General features: G+C 40.6%; 1 protein-coding gene across 2 annotated transcripts in view; it reads left to right on the top strand.

The window, feature by feature from the left end:
- The window catches only part of KHDRBS3 (KH RNA binding domain containing, signal transduction associated 3), a 183,867-nt gene that overhangs the window by 131,035 nt on the left and 35,604 nt on the right, over positions 1 to 17,228 (top strand). The window lies entirely within an intron of this gene.

Genomic DNA, 17,228 nt, shown 5'->3' with positions numbered 1-17,228 from the left:
CTGTCCTAGTTCTTTAAACACAACAGGGACCTGAATGCCATGTCGCCTTGCATGTGTAATCGGTTGTCTTGGAATGCCCTTCTTGTTTTGTCCATGCCAGCTCTTTTTCCCTCTTCCCACTTCCCGCTTCCCTCTCCCCCTTCCCCCTCCCCCTTCCCTCTTCCCTCTTCCCTCTTCCCTCTTCCCTCTTCTCTCTTCTCTTCCCTCTTCCCTCTTCCCTCTTCCCTCTTCCCTCTTCCCTCTTCCCTCTTCCCTCTTCCCTCTTCCCTCTTCCCTCTTCCCTCTTCCCTCTTCTCTTCTCTTCTCTTCTCTTCTCTTCTCTTCTCTTCTCTTCTCTTCTCTTCTCTTCTCTTCTCTTCTGTTTGCCCAGAGCCTGTCACAGGGCCTGACAGTTTAGAGATCATACATAAACATGTGGAGGGTGGCCTTTATTACTGCCAACTAATTGTGTCATTCCATGTGTCATGTGCACTGTTAAATATACTTAGTGAAGTAAAATTAAATATCTGGCACCAATTTTAGTAACATAACATGGCTCATTTAGTGAACTAATAAATGTGAAAGACAATACAATTTAATAAAGAGAATGTTATTCTGAGAGGTGAAATACCTGGCTTCTTATCTCCCTTCTTATCAGTATCACCATTGTTTCTTACACAAATTGTTTAACCCTTTTGGGCTTTGGTTTCTGTGACTACAAAGTGCCCATCATGGTACTTCACCTGAGGAACCAGCAGGTTAGGCCAGACACTGTCCTAACTTTTTTCCAACTTGAAAATTCTATAATTGATTGTTTTTTGAAGCTTACTTGGTTCTCACTATCACCGTAGAAATGTTTTTACTAATAAGGAACTGTATTTTCATCAGATAGAAATCTTGGTACTGAGAAGAAAGTCACAGAATAAACAAAGCAAACTAAATTTTAATGAGAGTAATAAGCTAAAAGTGAAAGTGAGTGAGTGGCTCTGAGTCTCTTGAATTCTAGAACAGAAGTTCTGAAAAATGTTTTAAAAATGAGACTTCTTTTCAAATGCATGTTCACAAGATGTACAAACTCAAATCATCTTAGAAACTTTAATCATATTCTTTTCTTTTCTTTTTTTTTTTTTTTTTTAAAGATTTTATTTATTTATTTGACACAGAGAGAGAGAGAGAGGAATCACAAGCAGGCAGAGTGGCAGGGAGCGGCAGAGGGAGAAGCAGGCTTCCCGCGGAGCGGGGTACCCGATGTGGGACTCGATCCCAGGACCCCGGGATTGTGACCTGAGCCGAAGGCAGACGCTTAACGACTGAGCCACCCAGGCGCCCCGATCATATTCTTTTCTAACTCATTTAATTATGCCCGTGTCATCCATCTGTTTCTTCATAGGAAGTACGTGCCAGTCAGGGATGTCCCCGGTAGCGTCCGGGTAATCGTTGTAAGCTTTTGAGGCTGAGCTGATGGGTTGTGACCCCTTTCAACATAAGTATGTCAGGGCATTCTAGAAGTCCTACAACTTTGTCAGAATGTGGAAGCCCTGCAGGTACTTGATACGCTCTGATGATCCCACTGCGATGCCTCACCCACGTGGGCGGTAGTGCCCACTTGCAGAGGCTCCAGACATCCTGGAGCCTGTGCTCTGCGCCTGCTACATGTTTTCAGATGCGGAGATGGGGCTCTCGAGACTGTCTTAGTGCAGCTCCTGAGGGGTGTTTCCTCACAGGACAGCTGCCATTTGTTAACTTAATCCAGGTTTAAAAAGTCAGAGTTTTGAATGAGAGCAGCAGTCTAAACCGTGGGTTTAGGGAACAGGGTTCTGCCTGTTCTCCAGCATCGTGGCTCATTGATGCTGCAGAAGATGAAACTTGCTTTAAGATCCACCCTGCTCCTGCCATACTCGATGCCCTCCTCTGAAACATGGCCGTACGGGGACTGCCACTGACTCCTTTGCCAGAAGAGTAAACTCTTCCAAATTTTTGGTGACTGGAAACATCTGCAAAGGCCTTTAGGGAAAACCAAATATAGTTTTTAAATGTACGTGTAATTCTGTAATGTAGATTTTGTTTTGAAGACTCAGTGAAGCCATCGTTGTCTTTTTTTTGTGAGCTCACCTGAAGTTTTGATTACATGACTAGTTTGGGGACTTTAGTTACAGAAGAGGGTTGTACCGATGGCAAATTTTCCCAGTGCAGTGACTACTGGCATAGTTTTTTGACAGTTAACTAATCTCTAAATTGTTTCAATTATCTTGTTTTCCATAGTGAGAAATTTAATTAAAACAGAGTACAGATTGTGAAAAGGTTATTTATGAAAATGCGTTTTAAATGTGAATTGAAAAGCCTAGGGACACCTTTTTATTTTAGATTAAAAGATGAAGATTCTGTAATTTTTTACATCCATTTTACCAGAAGCAAGAGTAAGAGCCACATGCAATTTACTTGAAATGTCTATCAGGACCTTCCTAAGTCAATCTCTTTCCTAAATTGTTGAAAGGTTGACCTATTTTGGAAAGGTAAAACTTTAAGAAATGATTTTAGATTTTAAATTTATGTATTTAGAGGTGGTTTTTTCTTCTCTGTACTTTAAACAAAACAACCAGAAAAGCGTTTTAAGAGCATGGAGGACTCTGGAATGACAGTGTCTCTAGGGCATGGAGAACACATTTAGCCTCTGTAATGAGGCTTGACCACTGAAGTGAGCGAGCAAGCAGTGGTGGTTGTCTGAGCTACCGTGATGGAGGTGTCAGGTCCCTCAGGTGAATTAGGGCTGAGGCAGGGAGGGGACTTGAGAACCATTGGAATAGTCCTCTGTCATAATGGATCCCCTACAAGAACCTGCCATCTTAGTTTTATGATTTTCCTTACGCATTAACCAGCGTTCATCGAACTCACTCCTTGCCATCAGGCAGATCAGGATCTAGGAGGAAACGCTGTTATCAGCCCCACTCTGAATCCTCCCATAGTCCCCTGTCTGTTTCAGGTGGTTGTTCTCTGTTGGATCCATGTGTATACATCCTACTTAAGATACTTCTTAGAACAATGTGATCACTCCCTTTATTTGTATAATTATTTCCCTTACATTTTAAGTTATTGATGATAGGTGCTATGCCTTCTTATCCACAGGGTCTAGCATGTAGTAAGTAATATTTGATTTGTTGATACAGGAAAAAAAAAACAAAACACATCCAGACTATTTCAGGAGGACTGATGGAGGAAGACTATCTGCTTGATGGAATGTGGAAAGACTTCTAGAGGAGACAGCAAACCAAACAGGGAAGGGTGATGGCAGCATTCAGGGAGGAAAAGCTGGGAAGCTGTCCGTGAGGACTCCACGTGCTGTTCACAGGCAGAGACCTGCGGGAGGTGTTGGTGGGTTTGAGGGCAGCCAGCAGAGGTGTGGTGGTACTCTCTTACTGATGAGGTTTATTATCATCTTTATCTTTATGCTTTTGCTTTTATACAGTTTGTTAGCAGAGTGTAAGGTACATAACAGGACATGGAACCTTGAAAGATATTCCAGGGCTAAAGCAGTTTAAAATAAAACCACATTGTCAGGTGGGATGACACATGCGGGAGGCCCACTGGCCATCCAGATGTGTCATCGGAGTGCAGCATTATCCCAAGGAGTTGATTACAGTATAGGGTCTGATCCTCTGTTTTATGGGGATGAGCAATATACTTATCACCATAGTTACAAGCAAAGGCAGGAGTCAAACTGACTAGATTCAAATCTTTGCTGTGTCTTTAATTGCTGTGTAATTTTGGGTGAATTGCTTATCTGCTCTATGCCTCAGCCCCTGATTCTTAAATGGAAATATTAGTACTTACTTAACACATAGTGTTATGAAGATTAGACGAATTAACATATGGAAAGTATTTAGGGGCACTGGGTGGCTCAGTTGTTTAAACAGCTGGCTCTTGGTTTCCGCTTAGGTCATGATCTCCTGGTTGTGGGATGGAGCCTGGATAGAGCCCCCCCTACTCCCAGTTGGGCTCCATGCTCAGTGGGGAGTCTGCTTGAGGATTCTTTCTCCCTCTGCCCCTCTCCCTGCTCCTGCTTGCTCTCTCTCTCTCTCTCTCTGTCAAATAAATAAATCCTTTAAAAAAAGGAAGTATTTAAAATAGTGCCTGGCACATAAAAAGTGGTATATAAGTAATTTTATTTTTGGCTCAGAAATCTAACTCTTCAGGGGTCACCTGGGGGGCTCAGTCATTAAGCATCTGCCTTCGGCTCAGGTCATGATCCCAGGGTCCTGGGATCGAGCCCCGCATCGGGCTCCCTGCTCGGTGGGAAGCCTGGTTCTCCCTCTCCCACTCCCCCTGCTTGTGTTCCCTCTCTCGCTGTGTCTCTCTCCATCAAATAAATAAATGAAATCTTAAAAAAAAAGAAATCTAATTCTTCAGTGTACCAAGTAGCTCTGTCTTTCATGGCAGACCATTGCTAACTGTGCCCCAGACATTAATACAGTGGTCCTTCTTGAACTGTGGAGGATATGTTCCAAGACCCCTGGGGCATGCCTGAAACAGCAGGTAATAGTCAACAATACGGTCACTGTTTTTTCCTATACATGCATACCCATGATAGAGTCTAATGCATGAATGAGGCACACTAAGAGATTAACAGTAATAATAAAATAGAACAGTTATTGCAATATACTGTAATAAAAGCTATGTGAGTGTTGTCTCTCCAAATATCTTACTGTGCTGTTCAGCCTTCTTCTTGGGAGGATGTGAGGCGGTGAAAGGCCCACATGACCAGACGGAGCGAGGGTGATGACGCAGGCATGTGACGTAGCGGGAGGCTACTGTTGACCTTCTGACGAGGGGTCACAAGGAGGACCATCTGCTTCTGGCCAGCGGTGGGCTGTAGGAAACTATAACCACAGAAAACGAAATCTTGGATAAGTGGGGATTACTGTATATGATAATATTCAGTGCTGTTCACACCCATGAAAATAGTTAAAATCAAAAAAGATCATTTCCAGTTTTAACTGGAATAGGGTGCAATAGGAATTCTCCTCTGCTGCTGTAGAAACGTAGACTGATGTAACTACTTCGGAAAAATATTTGACACCCCCTGTTAAAGCTGAACACATGCTTCCCTAAGACCAAGTGATGCTATTCCTGGGTACTACTCAACAGAGGTGCATACAAGGATGCACCACAAGACTTGTGCAAGAGCTGAGTAGGCAAAAACTAGAAAGAAGCAAAATCTCTATCAAAACAAGAGTGGACAAACAAGTCACAGTGTGATGATACGGACCAGTATTTTCAGGCAGCAAAAAAGGAACCAGCTGTTGAAGCTACATACGACAAGGCGGGCGGATCTCACAAGCACTCTGTTGGGTGCGAGAAAGCTGGTACGGAGTAGGAGTCACCTTGATTCTGTTGATATAAAGCTCAAACCGCAAGCTGAGCTCACTTGATGGTACTGAAAGTCAGGACAGTGGTTACTGCTGGGGGGAGGTAGTAACTGAGGACAGGTGCCAGGGCTGCCTCTGGGGCTGCAGGGGTGGGGTTTGGTGTTCTGGTTCTTGATCTGAGCACTGGTTACATAGCTGTGCTTACTCGGTGAACATTCACTGAGCCATGCACTTAGGGTTTGTACCTTTTTATGCCTTTTTTTATACTTGGATAAAGGGGTTTAAAATATGACCAATTTGTGTTTGAAGAATGCTGTACTAGACAGACCCAATACTCTTGTTCATCACACAGCAGTACGTCTTCCTGCAAGTGCATCTGCCCTTAGACCAGGTGATAATCCGAAGGTTTCTCAATCTGAAAGCTAAGCAAGGAGCAATCTTAGTGCTAACAGTATAAAACTCTGAACCTCTGAGGCTTCTATTTTCCTTGTAGAGAAACCTCTGCACTGTGCAGTAGGTGTGCGTTTTTGTGGGCCAGGAGGCCCTTCTTCCTGGTGACACTAGAGTCCCTTGGTGCCTCACTCCTAGCCAGCTGTCCATTCACACAGGGGCTGTCTCCACACTGGGAAGAGTGAGTGAATGAATCTACATCTGTTGGTCATTCATTATTGATCCACTCATTCAGAAAGGATTTACCGAATGCTTCCTCCTGCCGGGCCCTGGAGCCATGGTAACCCAAAAGGCAGGGGAAGCCCCTGTTCTCAGGGATACCCCATTCATGAGAGTCTGCTCCAGACCTTCTTGCTGAGAGCCACTGGGAAAGGTGAAACGAAAACACCAAACAAAGCATCTTTGAAGGTGTAAGAGATAGTAAAGTACAAACAAAACAAATACTGGCCAGCACCTTGAAGAGAACGAGAGCCAAAAAGATGAGTTCAGCATTTCTGAACGATTTTTCCCTTGGGGCAGCCTTTCTCAGCTGGGCTTCCTCATCTGAATCACAGAATATAGCAAATGATGCTGTGAAAGTACTGTCTTTCTAGACGCGTAGGAGAGAAGTGAATTCACTTTGTACACAGTGGGCGTGGGGCATTGGGCTTCGTTCTCTGGTAGAACCCTGTTTGAGAACCCCTGGGAGGGCTTCTGCCGGTTCCTGAAGAGGTAGCTGAGAGGGCAGTTGAGCTTTAAAGAAATCTGGAGTTTGGAAAGATTAAAAAAAAAATTTAAAAAGTTGGAGTTTATGGCCCACCAGGTTTGGGTGCAGAGGGTTGGTAACCCCATAGGGTTTGCACTGGAGCTCAGAAAAGCACTCACACAGGAAGGCTATCTGGTGGTCCCAGTCCCTTGTGGGCTCAGGCTAAGCTGGAATTGCTAATTCTCCTATCCTCCCACCCAAAGCAAATATAAATTCTCTCTGGAGAAATATGTAGTGTAGACTTTCAAATTTTTTCTGTAATTTTATTTATAAATACAAGTTGAAGCCACCATAATAAAAAAGAAAAAATAGAGATAGATTCAGATAGCAGATACAAACTTTAAAATAACTGTTCTTTATCATCAAGGAATTAAAAGATGAGATTGATGGTTTAAGCAGAGAACTGGAAAATATAGAAATACAGAAAGCAGATATTCTAGAACTGTAAAATACAAAAAAGAACTAAGTAAATGGTTTTCAGCAGATTAGATGCAGATGAAGGAAGAAACAGTGTCGAGGAAGTCGTCAAATGAAGCAGAAAGATAAATCCCGGACAACATAGAAACTCTCATGAGGCACAGAAGCTTCTGGTGGTCACCTCCTTCACATCAAGCCCTACAGGCCCCGGAGGACCTGGCTCCTGTCCTCCCTCTGGCTCACTCCACCTGGCTGTCTGTACCTCAGGACCTGTGCTTGCTGTTCATTCTGCCTGAAATCCCTCCCGCCCCCTTAAATCTGCATAAGCAGCTCCTCAGTCCCTTCACATTTGTATGTAGAGTCCTTGCTTAAGGCTCCTCTGGCTGCCTCCCCCACCTCTTACTGTGTCCACATACTATCTTTGGGATGCTTGGTTTTGTCTGTCTGCCCCCCCCACCCCGCCCACACCGGAATGTAAGCTCCACGGGGACAAGGACGCAGTTGGTTTTGTTTGTTCAGTATTCACATCCCCAGTGCTTAGAGTAGCGCCTGGCAAGTAGAGTAGCAGGCAGTCAACAAATGCCCACCTCCCTTGGAGAGTGGAAAAATTGATGAAAAATCTTTCGCCTGATGTGCTAATGTGGCCGTAATGCAATTTAGTAATTCTGCTTTCTTCCATCCTCATGGGATTTCTGGTTTAATTTGGTTTTCTTTAATTTTCCGTATACAGTTTTCCCTTCCCTTGTTTGTGGAATTGCTCGGTTAACCTCTTTGTTATCTAATTTTCCTTTATTGTACTTTTGAGCACCTTGTCAAATCCAAACAAATCTAATTGTGTCTGTTAGGTACCAACTGAGAGAGAAATCATTCTGTGAATAACTGGCATAGCTCTGTTTTCACAAGCTGTGGGCAGCCACTTCTTCCTCCCAAACCATGGCAGTTCATACTAACATTTGCTGAATGGACATGCAGACATTGCGGTTTTAGACCAAGTTTTAAGAATTTATCGTGGTCTATAAAAGACAAATACATGGATAGCTCCGCTGTTTCTCTGGCTTAAGAGTTTGAGAGTGCTAAAAGGGATACATCCTTAAATAAATCTACCTTTATTGGGCAGGTACTGTGTCAGGCAGCTTTCATATATACTTTTTGGTTAATCCATCTACAACCACTGGAAATAACCGTAACATGGATTACGATTCCCATTTGGCAAAGTATAAAACGGCGGTTTGAGGGGGTTAGGTGATCTTCCCGAAGCTGCACAGCTAGTAGGAGGCAGAGCTAGAACTTGAACACAGGCATCCGACTCCAGAGACGGATGGGAAGAATTGGTGTGAGTCTAGGAGATGCATAGTACGTTCCTCACAGCCGTAAACAGTACCTACGGATGTGATTTGATTGTTGAATTCATGATATTTAAATGATTATGGAAAGGATTCTTATTTAGAATTATTATTAATATTGTGATTTTTGTCCTTAATTATAAAACAACTTGGTTATGTGATATGTTCATGGTCGTTGGTGATACTTGACAGGGATATTATTACTCAGAACCCAGGGAAAATGCATTTCTGAAAAGACTGTTTTCAGCTTAATGTTTGCTTTATAAACTCAAGATAATCATTATAAGACTATAGATGTTTTTAAGATTTTATTGAGAGAGAACGCGTGAGCACGAGTTGGGGGGGGGACAGAAGGAGAGGGAGAAGCAGACTCCCCGCTGAGCAGGGAGCTTGATCCCCAGGATCATGACCTGAGCCGAAGGCAGACGTTTACCTGACTGAGCCACCCAGACACCCCAAGAGTATAGATTTTAATAGGTTTTAGTGCTGTATTATAAATGAAAACTTCTTGCATTTCAAAATGACCAGATATCACCCTAATTAAAGTGAGGTGTTATATAGGGTAATTGTTTCCTTTTAAAAGGACTTAAAACTGAAACATTATTTTTTAAAATCACTGTCTTTTGTAAATTCTTCTGTTTAAAATGGCTTTTCCCAGCTTAAATGTTATGCTTGATTTTACTTGTGACAGAAATAGAATTAAAAATAGGTCATGCTGTTTCCTTTATCCCGGAAAATCTCTTCTTTTCAAAGCAAAATTTCTTTGGTATTTGGCCATGTGTCGGTTGGAGTTTTCTAGGTCGGGAATGGCAAACACAGAATGTCTACCTGCGTGAGAACATGTTTCTCCTCATGTAGCCCTGGTGTCTACCAAGTATCCAGGTCACCGTCTCAGTTAAATTCCACATAGGCGTCTTCAGTGTCAAAGATAAAAACTCAGAGGTGTAGCCTGTTGAATTAGTAACTCTTTGTTAATGAGGCAAGACTTTATATTAATATACTTTTATTTCTTGACCATGTTTGTTCGCTGTTTCTTATAATGTTCTGACTTTCAGAAATAGCATACAGAGTTTTAAAAGGGAATTTTTGCTGAGGACAGGCAATGTAAGACTGGTAGGTAATGTTTGACAGAAGAATTCAGGTGAGGTCTCATTACCAACATTTACTGTATTTTATAATAAATATTGCATTTGATCCTATAATATCTCCTTAATTTGCATTCATCTTAAAGAAGTTATTGCTATATTTCCTGCCACTTGGTCTGTACTTAGTTCTTGTCATTCGTTTATTCAGCAAGGTCACTGTGAGCCTCCAACGTGCCAGATGTTGAGCATATAAGAGAACAAGTAAGGCTTGGGCCTTACCCTTGAGGACCTTGCAGACCCGGGGGAAAGAAGGGAGACAGAGGGATAATTCCAGGTCCCTTGTATAAGCAAGTTATCAGTTATTGTGGAGGCACAAAGGAGGGTGTGAAATTTCAGCCTGAGGTCTTCTGGTGGAAAACCTAAAAAGTGGTAGCAGAGGGAGCAGCAGGTACAGAGAACTTAAGCATGAAACGGCGAAGCTTCTAGAGGGTCTCGGCGAGGTGCTGCAGCGTGCCCTGCACTGTCTCTGGGTAGGATGCTGAGGCAAGCCTGCAAGAGGCTTGGCAATGTGTGCTTTATTTTGTAGGAACAGGAAGGGTGGGGAGTGGAGATTTGTAAGCGGGGAAGCAATAAGCTCAGACTCACATTTTAGTGGCTAATTCTGGAGGAAGGTTTAGATAAGGGAGCTCTTCCAGGGAGATGAGTTAGAATATTGTACGAGTCCAGCTGAGAATTTCTGGACGATGGTACCATAGTCACCATGGGAATGTAGAGATCGCAAGGATGTAACTCAAGACTTCCTGCCAGGTGGGATGGTGGTGGGAGGGGGAAGCTGGACACACTGACTCTGCCCAGATGAGGGTGCCTTCAGAGCTTCTGGAGACCAGTGGATTTTTAGCATTTTATTAGGGATGTGTGTCTCCTGTACTCCCCCGCTCACAGGTACAGGACCCTATTTTAAAAGTGCAGCGAAGGAGATAAAACATCTTTGCACTGCATTTTAATAATGTCAGGGAGCTCTCTTAAGCTTCTTCCAGAGAAATTCAGTAGGTTCTTAGAATAAACAAGTTCATAAGGCCCACGCTCAGGGCAGGAGGCAGAACCAGGTTGGGGGAGGAGGGTGGATCGCATGCTTTTTCCTCTGCAGGCACTCAGTCCAGCAATGGAATGAGGATGGATGTATCGAGCAGCCCTTCCTAGGCTCCAGGCACTGTTCCTACTCTGTGTGAAAGAATAAACAAGACACGATCCATGTTCGCAACGGTGGGGGAGGCCAAGGCCCACTCGTTTCCGCACAGTAATGGAGATGTGTATCTGATACATTGCTGGAATCACACGGGTATGATAGACTCCGGTTTCATGGGGCTGAGAAGATACAGCAGGAGAGGAGGGTCCTTTGAGCCCCACAGTGAGAACTTCCCCTGGCAGAGGGGTGGGCGCAGAGGCTTGTCGGGAGCAGCACATGGACTGGAAGTAATTATTGCCTTTGAGGCTCAGGACACATGGCAAAAAATGAGGCTGACATGTTGACTGGGCCATGTCACAGAGGAGAATGTTCTCTTGGAGAAAATAAAGAAATGTGAGAAATTACCCAAAGATTTCAAGTGTAAAGAAAATGGTTCAGCATGTCTGAGCACTGCCAACAGGGACATATGTGTCCCCCACCCCAGGTTCTTAGAGTAGATTCTCAGCTTAGCGTGTGTGATTGAACCACATCCGTGACATCCCCTCTCTACTAGATTTATGATTTCTGCTCAATTATATGTTAACTTGTAATAATAATGCATTCACTATTTGTTAAAATTCCTGCTCTGGCCTCAGAAAAATCCAAAGAGGAATTTCTTAATATCAAATTAAATAAATAAGAAAACAAGCAACCAGTAGTTGGGAACATTAAGAGCATTCAAAAAAAAAAAAGAAGAGACAGAGCTGCTGATGCCCAGATTAGTCCTCATCAAAGAAGCCTAATGCTGAGGGCCTCTTACCCACTCTGCCCCCTGCCCTTCCTCATGGTAACTGACCCTTGAGTCCTTTCTGATTAAACCTCCAAATGTTGTCTGATAATGACCTCCTTTCCTGCTTTGCAGGAAGGTGGCAGATGATTATCAAGAATTACCTCTACTCCCTCATAGAAACTTACAAATGTGTTTGCACCTACACTCAGCTTTTCCTCCTCTCCCATCCCATTGTTCTTCACATTTCCCTGTATTTTTCAAGTGTCGTCCATTGAACAGACAATTTTTGTCATGGGAGGAGCAGTGCCCCCATGGCCAAATCCACCTGTGAAATTATGTGAGAATTGCAATTTTAATCAAAATCTTCAGTGTAAAAACATGGAAGTCACTAATTCAATGACCTAAACAATTTGAAAATTCAAGTAAATTTCTAGCGTTGTAATATCTGACAGAATAGTCGAACAAGGAATGAATGACATAACTGTAGAGTTAAAATAGTATAGCACTTAACATTTTAGTTATTTAAGAAAGTTCCACTCATTTACAATCTTGATCCTTTAAATAAGCATAGAAGTAGAATTCTTGACTTGGTGAAGCCATACTCTTTCCAGGCTACTAACAAATTCCTGAAGAACCATGAGCTCCACATTGCCACATTGCGCAGTGCCATGACCTACTTACAAGTCCAGCCCTCCAGATTCACCCTTGCTCTTCTGTGCCCACACCCTGTTCCCTGGGAGAGAGTTCTAAAGCACGAGGTGGATCATGTCACTCAGAATCCAAATCCATGCTCCTTAATGTGGCCATCATGATCTGGTTTATGGGTTTCTCCATTTCATTGCTCTCTGCTCTACCACAGTGTGCCCACAAGCTGCTTGCTTTCCTGGATGAAGAGGGTTCTCAGATATCTATACCTCTGCTGTTTTGCACCTGCTGTTCATTCTGCCTGGCTTTTATTTTTAATGAATTTCAACAGCTGCTTTTGCTTTTCTCAGCATTTGAAACTTAAGTGCTAGCATTGGCACTTGGGGAGTCTTCCTCTCCATTCCCATTCCCCTTTGGGCAATTTTGTGGTGCCTCAGTGCTCACCTTTGCCACACCACTTGACATACTGCGTCATCATTATCTCATCAGTCTGTCTGTCCTCCTGTTCCACACCAGAGTAGACGATGATGCTCCTCTTCATTCATCGTGTCTGAGTGCCAGGAACAGGGTAGGCGTCAAGTGGAAGGGTTTTGTTTTTTTTAATTTAACTTAATATTACTCTTTCCATTAAGAATACCAGCTTCTTTTAATTTATTAATTCACCAGAATTATCAGTAATACCTGCATTATATGACTTACTGCATTATTAAAATCCCACCAATTTTGTTGTTGTTTTGCTTGTATCTTGTCTGATAGCTTTCTCCTTCTTACATTGGTCATTGGAAGATCACCAAATTAGTAATCTGCCTTTAGTGACTGTGAGGAACATTGTGGTTTATATATTGTGTGCTAACTGTATTCTTCACTTTTATTTTTCCCCTGCCCCTATTTATTGAGAATTCGTTTTATATTTTATTCTGTCTTGTGCCCAAAGTACTGGACATGTAGCTCTTCAACAAATACTAAGTTCCTCCTTTGTGAAAAAAACATTTAAAAAAATTAGGGGATCACGTACAAAATGTATAAGGCTTATTCCTACAGAGACCATACTGTCTCTTAGTATTGATATTTGTTTTACAAAATGCAAATCATTATAATGTAACTTCCTATTTAAATATTTGTGTTTACCTAAGCCAAATAGATTGAGGTCTAATATTTAATGGATGCTTTTTAAGAAAGAAGAAACTAAGGTAATCACTTTAAAACCAGTTATTTGGCTCATACCCTTGTATGTAGTGGCTTCTGATGTTCTTTATCTGTTAGTTGTATTATTTTAGAAATCCAGGAGAGAGGTCTTTATGGGTAATGCTTTAATATAATAATTAATTATATAAGCTGTCCTTCATGAAGTTCTTAATACATGCCACACATTTTGCTGGAATATGTACACATGTGTGTATATATAATTTCCCATCCCTTCAGAATACTTAAGGGATCACAATTTACAGGTAAAGAAACAGATTCTGATATGGGAATGAGCCTGACTAAAATCATTGATAGTAAATTATGGAAGCTCATTTAACTCCAGATCCTTTCACTTACCCCTTGACCATATTTCTCTACTTCAAGAGATCTGGTGGTAATCACTAAACTGATTAACATTGGTAAGACCAATGTTCCAAAATAGTTAGATTTTTTTTTTTCAGGCTCATTTAAATATTAAGTAAATAGCAAGTAATCCAAAGTCAGTACATAATTGACTAACACCAGAAACTTGGTAATCAGTTCATTTAAATATTAAGTAAATAGCAAGCAATCCAAAGTCACTATAGAATTGACTAACACCAGAAACTTGGTAATCAGTTTCAGGGTAGGATTCATACTTTCATGGACATAAATGTCATTGTAATATATCTAATTTGATTTTATAAAATGGTCATTTCTCTGAATCTTTTTGAATTCCACAGTGCTTTTAAAATAACCGTAGTGTGCTTGTTATTACATCTGCAGAATGTCCTCAGTTTGAAGCTTGTCTCCAGTAGCACTAGGAGGATGGCTTTTGCTCTTGTTGTTGTTGTTTATTGTTGAGTTGTAAGAGCTCTTTTTATACTGAATATTAGACCGTTATCAGATATGTGATTTGGAAATATTTTCTTCCATCCTGTGGATAGTCTTTTCACTGTCTTGCTAATGTCCTTTGATGCATACATTTTTAATTTTGATGAAGTCTAATTTGTCTATATTTTCATTGGCTGTTTGTGCTTTTGTTGTCATATCTAAGAAACTAATGACTATTCCAAAATTAAAAAGATTTACACCTATGATGTCTTCCAGGAGTTGTATAATTTAAGCTTGTATACTTAGATGTATGATGCATTTTGTGTTAGTTTTTGTGTACGGTGTGAGGTAACAGTACAGCTTTATTCTTTTGGATGTGGGTATTCAGTTGTTCCCACACCATATACTGAAAAGACTATTCTGTTCACCACTGAATTGTCTTGGCACCCTGTTGAAAATGAATTGACCATAGCTGGAAGGGTTTATTTCTGTCCTCTCAGTTCCGTTCTGTTGATCTGCATCTCTACCAGTACCTCACTGTTTTGACTACTTAGCTTTGTAGTGAATTTTGAATTGGGAGAATGTATGGTCTACCCTGGAGAATGTTCCATGTGTAATTGAGAAGAATGTGTATTTCACCCTTACTGGGTAGAGTGTTCTATAGATGTCTGTTAGGTATAATTAGTTTGTATTGTTCAAATCTTCTATTTCTTTTTTGATCTTTTTTTGTAGGTGTTCTTTTTATTATTTAAAGTGTGATGTTTAAGTTCCCAGCTATTATTGTTGGATTATCTCTTTCTTCCTGTAATTTTGTCAGTTTTTGCTTCATTTCTTTTGAGCTCTGCTGTTATATACATGTATATATATGCATACATTTTTATAATTATCATCTTGATTGACTCTTTTATCATTATAAGTAAATGTGATTTTACTCTGATAACAATTCTTGTCTTAAAGTCTATTTTGTCTGATATTAGTGCAGCTATGGTAGTTCTCTTTTGATATGTATTTCCATGGTGTACCTTCTTCCATCCTTTTTCTTTCAATGTATTTTTATCTTTGAATCTAAAGTGTATCTCTTATAGACAGCATGTGGTTGGATCTCTTTTATTTATTTGTTTATTTTAAAGATTTTATTTATTTATTTGACAGAGAGAGACACAGTGAGAGAGGGAACACAAGCAGGGGGAATGGGAGAGGGAGAAGCAGGCCTCCCGCCAAGCAGGGAGCCCGATGCGGGGCTCGATCCCAGGACCCCGGGATCATGACCTGAGCCGAAGGCAGATGCTTAACAACTGAGCCACCCAGGTTCCCCGGTTGGATCTCTTTTAAACATGATGCCAATTTCTGTTTTGTTTTTTTTTTTAATTCCATTTTATTTAGTCCATTTACATTTAGTGTAATTACTGATAAGGTAGGATTTATATCTGCCATTTTGCTATGTTTTCCCTCTGTCTTAAGTCTTTTTTGTACCTTACTATCTCCTTTTGTTGTTAGATATTTTTAACTGCATCACTTTAACTGCATTGTCATTTTTTTCTTGTTATTTTTTTTTAAAGATTTTATTGATTTACTTTTAGAGAAAGTGCACATGCATGTGAGTCAGATGCTCAAACAACTGAGCCACCTCTCTTTTCTTGTTTTTTGTTTGTTTGTTTTTTATTAGTCTGCCCTAGAGATTGCAGTTTACTTTTTAACTTATGTCAGTCTTTTTCAAAATTACATCAGCTTAATTTTAACAGTAAACAAAAACTTTGCTCCTTCTTTAGCTCTGTCCTTACCTGCCCACTTTTATGTTGTTTCTGTCATATAAGTTGCAGCTTCATACATTGTGTGCCCATCAACACAGAATTGCAATTAGTTCTTCATGCAATTGTTTTTTAAATCAAACGAGGAAAAAGGAATTACAACAAAAACACGTTTATAGTTTTATCTTTCCCTAAGTAGCTACCTGTATTAGTGTTATTTATTTTTTCATGTGGATTCAAGTTACTTTTTAATGACCTTTCACTTTACCTTAAGGACTCCTTTTAACATTTCGTGTAGAACTTATCTGCTATTGATGAATTCTCTGTTTTTGTTTACCCAAGAATACATTAATATTTCCATTTTTGAAGGATAGCTTTGCTGGTTATAGAATTCTTAGTTGACAGTCTTTTTCTTTTAGTACTTGGAATGTGGAATCCCATCGTCTTCTGGCCTCCATGGTCTTTCTTGAGAAATCAGCTCTTGCTCTTATTGAGAATCTCTTTCACATGATGAGCGGCTTCTCTCTTGCTGCTTTAAGATCCTCTCTTTGTCTTTGTCTTTCAACATTTTGATGATGATGTACCTAGGTGTGGGTCTCTGAGCTTACCCTACTTTGAATTTTTTGAGCTTCTTGGATGGTAGATTAAAGTTTTTCATCAAATTTGGGAAGATTTTAGCCATTATTTTTCTATATAATCTTTTTGCTCCTTACTTTCCTCTCCTCTGGGTATCACATTATTCATATGTTCATGTTTGATGGTGTCCCACAGGTCTCTGAGACCCTGTTCATTTTTCCTTATCTTTTTGTATCTTCTTCCTCAAACTGGATAATCTCAATTGATCTACCTTCAGGTTCACTTATTCTCTCTTCTGCCTAGTTATATCTGCTGTTGAACCTCTCTGGTGAATTTTTCATTTTACTTATACTTTACAACTCAAAAATTTATTTGGATTCGTTATTGTTTTCTATAGCTATATTAATATTCTCTATTTGGTGAGGCATCATTCTCATACTTCAGTTCTTCAGACACAGAGTATCCTTTAGTTTCTTGAATATATTTCAAATAACTTATTTAAAGTCTTTGTCTAGTAAGTCTAGTGTCTCATCTTCCTCAGGGTCAGTTTCTGTTGATTACTTTTTTCTTATGTATGAACCATACTTTCATGTTTCTTTGCATATCACCTAATTTCTTTTTAAAACTAGAAATTTAGGGGTGCCTGGATGGCTCAGTCGGTTAAGTGTCTGCCTTCGGCCGAGGTCATGATCCCAGGGTGCTGGGATCAAGTCCCGCATTGGGCTCCTTGCTCAGCGGAGAGTCTGCTTCTCTCTCTCTTGCTACCTCTCTCTTAAATAAATAAACAAATAAAATCTTTAAAAAATAAAACTAGAGATTTAACTTAATGTATCAACTGTGGAAATTAAATGCTCCTTCCTTCCAGTATTTTTTGTTTTCTTTTTTTATTTAGTGACTTTTCCAAACTAATACTGTAAAGTTTAT

This window comes from Halichoerus grypus, chromosome 5 (genome assembly GCF_964656455.1).
Source record: "Halichoerus grypus chromosome 5, mHalGry1.hap1.1, whole genome shotgun sequence".
Lineage (NCBI taxonomy): Eukaryota > Metazoa > Chordata > Mammalia > Carnivora > Phocidae > Halichoerus > Halichoerus grypus.
The sequence above is the reverse complement of the archived record's forward strand: the minus strand, read 5'-3'. Positions and strand labels throughout refer to the sequence as shown.